Source organism: Haematobia irritans, chromosome 4, assembly GCF_050003625.1.
Source record: "Haematobia irritans isolate KBUSLIRL chromosome 4, ASM5000362v1, whole genome shotgun sequence".
In the NCBI taxonomy this organism is placed as follows: Eukaryota; Metazoa; Arthropoda; class Insecta; order Diptera; family Muscidae; genus Haematobia; species Haematobia irritans.
In genome coordinates, this window is record NC_134400.1 from 9,665,817 (window position 1) to 9,671,816 (window position 6,000).

The 6,000-nt window shown below is 31.0% G+C and overlaps 1 protein-coding gene across 7 annotated transcripts in view; it reads right to left on the reverse strand.

Moving 5' to 3' along the window:
• The window catches only part of laza (lazaro), a 32,590-nt gene extending 26,984 nt beyond the window's left edge, over nt 1-5,606 (reverse strand). For 5 of the 7 annotated variants that reach the window (XM_075304459.1, XM_075304457.1, XM_075304455.1 and 2 more), the window contains exon 1: nt 4,231-5,606. The gene's annotated coding sequence lies outside the window, so the exon portion shown is untranslated. Of the gene's footprint in view, nt 1-4,032 lie in introns of all 7 variants that reach the window. The other 2 variants (XM_075304460.1, XM_075304458.1) reach the window with 2 other exon arrangements.
• Nucleotides 5,607-6,000: the final 394 nt, after the last annotated feature.

Genomic DNA, 6,000 nt, shown 5'->3' on the forward strand with positions numbered 1-6,000 from the left:
GCATTTTTACCAACATTACTTTTATCTCTGGTAAATATTAGTTACCTTCCAATTTGTAGTTTTTTTTTTAATTTTTAGTTAAAGTTGGAGTTTTATTCTTGACTGCAGATTTCTCAGAAGAACAACAAATTTCTCGGAAAACCACAATTTATAAATAGCGCTATGATGTAATAAATACAACAAACTTGGGTTCATAGAACTCGGTCAAAATTTTAAGGCATAAGAATTTTTTTCTGGTTGTTTCTTAAAAGATACCGTGTGCATTTAAGGGTTAAGACTTTAATTGGAAAAAGTTTCGTGAATTTTTTTGCTGTGTTATTAGTAAAATGTACAAATTTTTAGAGATTCTTAACTATTTTGTGGGAGACACGAGTTTTGTAAATCATTATGCTCCATTCGCAGAACAAAAATATTGTTTGTCTTCAATCATGAAATTAATTGATCCAATTAATTTTTAATAGAAATGTCGCCAATCACAGAAATTATAGTATCAATCACCAAAGTCAATTACAAAAATAATTGTTCCAACTAAAAAAATTAATTGATTTTTGTTTCAATTAAAAAAAGTTCTAACAATTAAATTTTTAATTATATATTTTTTAAAATTCAATTAAAAATTTTTAATTGAATATTTTTTAAAATTTAATTAAAAATTGTTGATTAATTGAATTATTAAAAAAATATTAAAAAATGAATTTTAAAAAAATACTTAATTAAAAATGTAATTGCTTCAACAATTTTTTTTTTATTTGAAGCAAAAATCAAATATTTTTTTAATTGGAACAAGTATTTTTAATGAAAGTGAAATTGTCTAAGTTCACTTTTTTTGAGGGTAAATTCGGGTTTATTTTCTCTTAATAAAAATACTTTATTTTCTGTGTCTAAAATTTCGTTCCGTCTGAAATAATTTTTTCTTTGTGTGTACAGCAATACCATATTGTGATACTATTTAGATAATTTCACTTTTATTAAAAAACAAATGGTCCAATTAAAATTAAATTTTTGAACCAATTAAATTTTTAACTGAATATTTTTTTTTAATTCAATTAAAAATTTATTTGGAAATGGTTGATTATATTTTTTCTGTGTTTGTGTATATTTTTTATATTTCTTTGGTTACATATAGAGTTCACTTTTTGTGTAATTCGGGCTTATTTGCTCTTAATAAAAATACTTAAATTTTTTTTTTAACAAAATTGATATTGTCATAATATATAGACAATTTCACTTTCATTAAAGAATATTTGTTCCAATTAAAAAAATTAATAGATTTTTATTTCAATTAAAGTTAAATTTTTGAACCAATTAAATTTTTAATTAAATATTTTTTTAAAAATTCAATTAAAATTTTTATTGGAAAAATGTTGATTATATTTTTTCCTGTGTTTGTGTATAATTTTGATATTTTTGTTTGGCGACATATAGAGTTCACATTTTTTTTGACTGTAATTCCTGGTTTATTTCCTTTAAAAAAAAATATTTCATTTTAGGTGTCTAAAATTTCGTTTCGTCGGAAATAATTTTTTCTTTGTGTAAACACCAATTTAATATTGTGATAATAGTTGTTCGAATTAAAAAATTATTTGATTTTTGTTTCAATTTAAATAAAATTTTGAACCAATAAAATTTTTAATTGAATATTTTTTTTTTTAATTCAATTAAATTAGTTAATTAATTTAATTGGAAACATTTTTATTTTATTTTTTTTCTCAGTTTGTGTACAATTTTTATAATTTATATTTTTTTGGTGACATATAGAGTTCACTTTTTTGTGCAATTCGGGTTTATTTGTTCTTTATAAAAATACTTTATTTTACTTTAATAACAATACACAGAAAAAAATATCACCAAAATATTTTTTGAAGTTGAAATTTTTTTCAATTAATAAATTAATTGGCACAATTAACTTTTTAATCACGATAGAAACATTAAGTTAATTTAGTCAATGATTGAAAATTTTGAAATTTTTAATTAAAAAGTTAATTGATACAATTAACTTTTAATCAAATTCGGAAGACTAAGTCAGTTATAAAAGTGATTAAATTTTTGATTAATTTTTTTTTTCAAACAATCAATTGTTAATCCAACTACAAATTCTAAGCCAATTCAGAATGTAATTGAAAATAGTTACCTTTGTTTAATTACTAAATTAATTGAGTTTTGCAATCAACATCAATTAAGTTTTTAATTGAATCAATTAAAATGAAATCAATTAATTTTTTAATCAAGAATTTTTTCTATGCCCAATTAAAACTGTGATTGATACTATCATTTTCGTGATTGAAGTCATTTCAATTAAAAAATTAATTGGATCAATTAATTTCGTGATTGAATCAGAAAAAAAATTTTTTGTGTGTACTTTAATTGATTTTTGTTTCAATACAAAAAATTATTGAACCACTTAAATTTTTAATTGAATATTATACCCTCCACCATAGGATGGGGGTATATTAACTATGTCATTCCGTTTGTAACACATCGAAATATTGCTCTAAGACCCCATAAAGTATATATTCTGGGTCGTGGTGAAATTCTGAGTCGATCTCAGCATGTCCGTCCGTCCGTCTGTTGAAATCACGCTAACTTCCGAACGAAACAAGCTACGACTTGCAACTTGGCAGAAGTAGTTGTTATTGATGTAGGTCGAATGGTACTGCAAATGGGCCATATCGGTCCACTTTTACGTATAGACCCCATATAAACGGGCCCCCAAATTTGGCTTGCAGACCCTCTAAGAGAGCAAATTTCATCCGATCCAGCTGAAATTTGGTACGTGGTGTTAATATTTGGTCTCTAATGACCGTGCAAAAATTGGTCCACATCGGCCCATAATTATATGTAGCCCTCATATAAACCGATCCCCAGATTTGGCTTGCGGAGCCTCTAAGAGAAGCAAATTTCATCCGATCCGGCTGAAATTTGGTACATGGTGTTTGTATGTGATCCTTAACAACCATGCAAAAATTGGTCCACATCGGTCAATAATTATATATAGCCCCCATATAAACCGATCCCCCGATTTGGCTTGCGGAGCCTCTAAGAGAAGAAAATTTCATCCGATCCGGCTGAAATTTGGTACATGCTGTTAGCATATAGTCTCTAACAACTATGGAAAAATTGGTTCACATCGGCCAATAATTATATATAGCCCCCATATAAACCGATCCCCCGATTTGGCTTGCGGAGCCTCTAAGAGAAGCAAATTTCATCCGATCCGGCTGAAATTTGGTACATGGTGTTAATATTTGGTCTCTAATGGCCGTGCAAAAATTGGTCCACATCGGTCCATAATTATATATAGTCCCCATATAAACCGATCCCCAGATTTGACCTCCGGTGCCTTTTGGAGAAGCAAAATTCATCCGATCTGGTTGAAATTTGGTACGTGGTGGTAGTATATGATATTTAACAACCATGCCAAAAGTGGTCCATATCAGTCCATAATCATATATAACCCCCATATAAACCGATCCCGAAATTTGGTTTTGGAGCCACTTGTACGAGCAAATTTCATCCGAGTCAGTTGAAATTTGGTACATTGTTCTAGTATATGGCCGTTAACAACCGTGCCTAACTAGGTCCATATCGGTCTATATATATAGCCCTCAGATAAATCGATCCGCAATCACACAAAAATTGGTCCATATCAAGTTCATAATTTTATATAGCCCCCATATAAGCAACCCCCATATTTCAATTCTGGCTCCCTACGTACCGTGCATAAGTCCACATCGATTCGTAATTATTTGTAGACTTTCCTATACATAACTTTTTTGACTAATATGGACTAACTCACAATTTAGAAAACGATGTTAAAAAGTTTTAAGATACTACAACCCAATTAATTAGATTGTGGATGACAGTCTTTCGTAGAAGTTTCTACGCAATCCATGGTGGAGGGTACATAAGATTTGACCTAGCCGAACTTACGGCCATATATACTTGTTGTTTCTCAGTTTGTTTACTATTTTTATAATTTATATTTTTTTGGTGTTCACTTTTTAGTGGTTTATTTGATTTTAATAAAAATACTTTATTTTCTGTGTCTAATATTTCTTTCCGTCGGGTATAATTTTTTTTTATGTGTACATCATTCTCATATAGTGATACTATTTAGATAATTTCACTTTCATTAAAATTTGTATTAAATCTTTGGAGTTCCACTTCTTTTTTTTTTAATTTTTGTTCAAGCTTTTATAGGAGTATAACGCATAACACTTTTGTGATTACCGTCTGAATTTACGATACGATCTTGTTTATACAGTGATGATCATCGCCACAATAAAAATTGTTTTCATTCAATGATCACTATTTAAACGCGTTAAGCACTGGGTTTGTGTTTTATTTTAGTTTCGCTGACATTCCCCCACATAAATCCTCATGGCGGCATTTTGCTTTTGCCATATAGTTTGACAATCATATTAACCACAATGTATCGAATTGCCGCCTTTTAATCCACACACAGGAGTATCAGAGAACAATTGGTAATAGACCACAATTACGGAGATAGCTCTATACACGTAATATCTCTTAATGGTCCCACTCAATTCCCCTTTTTTTCCTCTTAAAATCCTCAAAACAAATGAGAATTTGGTGGCGAATTTCTTCTTGCACTTAGTTTCGTTTTTCTGTGATACGCGTAAACATTTGATCGATCGTCCTACCGCGATCAATTTGTTGAGCTGTCTGTTTATTATGTGTCAGTGATAGCAAACGCACACACGGTGGCGACGTTGTAACTGTCTCTATGACTTGCAACACAAAACAACTAGCTAGCATGGCATGTTTGTTCTCTTTCCCTATGCTGATTTGGGGGCTGAGATGTTTGCAAAAAAAAAGTACTATGGGAGTAAGAGATCAGCATAGGCTGCCGCTGCTTATTGCTGCTTAGACTTGCATAGACTACAAGCGTTTGTTTGGCTTTCTGCGGTAAACGTTAACGTCAAACTACACTAAAATGTTGCCCGAGTTGCGACAGAAGTTGTTGCTGTTAATGATGAGTAGGTCTGGAGATTTGAGGATTGTTACTTTGTTTGGTTTTGTTTTTCTTAGGCTGTTTCCAGCAAAATTGTGATTCCGGTAGATGTTATTTCAACTGCCTCGAGCCACTCACGTTTTTCCAATGCTTTATGATTATGGTAGCTTTTCCCTCCAACCAATTGTTATATGGCTGCTTACAGCGCTGCTAGCTAGCATTAAAATGCGTTGTGCTCAGATGACGGCGTCGCAATATTCAACGACTTCGGGCCTTGCTGTCGCCTTTGTGATTGTATGATGGCTTTTCGTTTTTGTCTTTGGCTGGCTTTATTACTATTGGTGGTGTTATTTTATTTATTTGACTTTTGGTGTCTGCTGTATTTTCATTCAATCGATTTGAAATGGTCTTTTTTTGAGTTTATGCCTGTTGTTTTTTTGTTTTGTCTTTATTATTTTTGTCAAGAGTTACGACGCGCCAAGATTTATTCTTCTATTCTGCGTCGTCGTTGTCCAGTCATGCCACCGCGGTTGACTTATTGTGGTTAGCAGGGAGCATTATTATTAGTGACCGACCGACCGATCGATCGATTGTACCCAACGTTGTCTAGTGTTCTAGTTGTTCGACTGTTTGGTGTCTGGAGAGGGATCGTTGGCTTCTCAAGTAGTATTGAACGTTTTGTTTTCAAAGCAAAAAAGCCCTCCATTGGAAGGCCAGAATACTTTTCATAAGGGCTTTCTCTTTGTGATTGTCTTTACTTGGTTGGTGTTTCTTTTTCATTTTATTTTTGCCTTTGTCTTTAAACATTTTTGTTTTTATATATTTTTTTTCTAATATATTTTACCCTCTCAAAGCTTTGTATTGGTATTAAATTCTATTTGGTTCCGAAATTTGACTCTGTTATCATTGACGCTATACGGTGGTCGTAATCTACGAAAGCACATACATAGTACACATCAACAAACACACGCGCTCTGACGAGTACAAGAGTAGCATTACTCTTTAAAAACAACAGTGGGCATAAT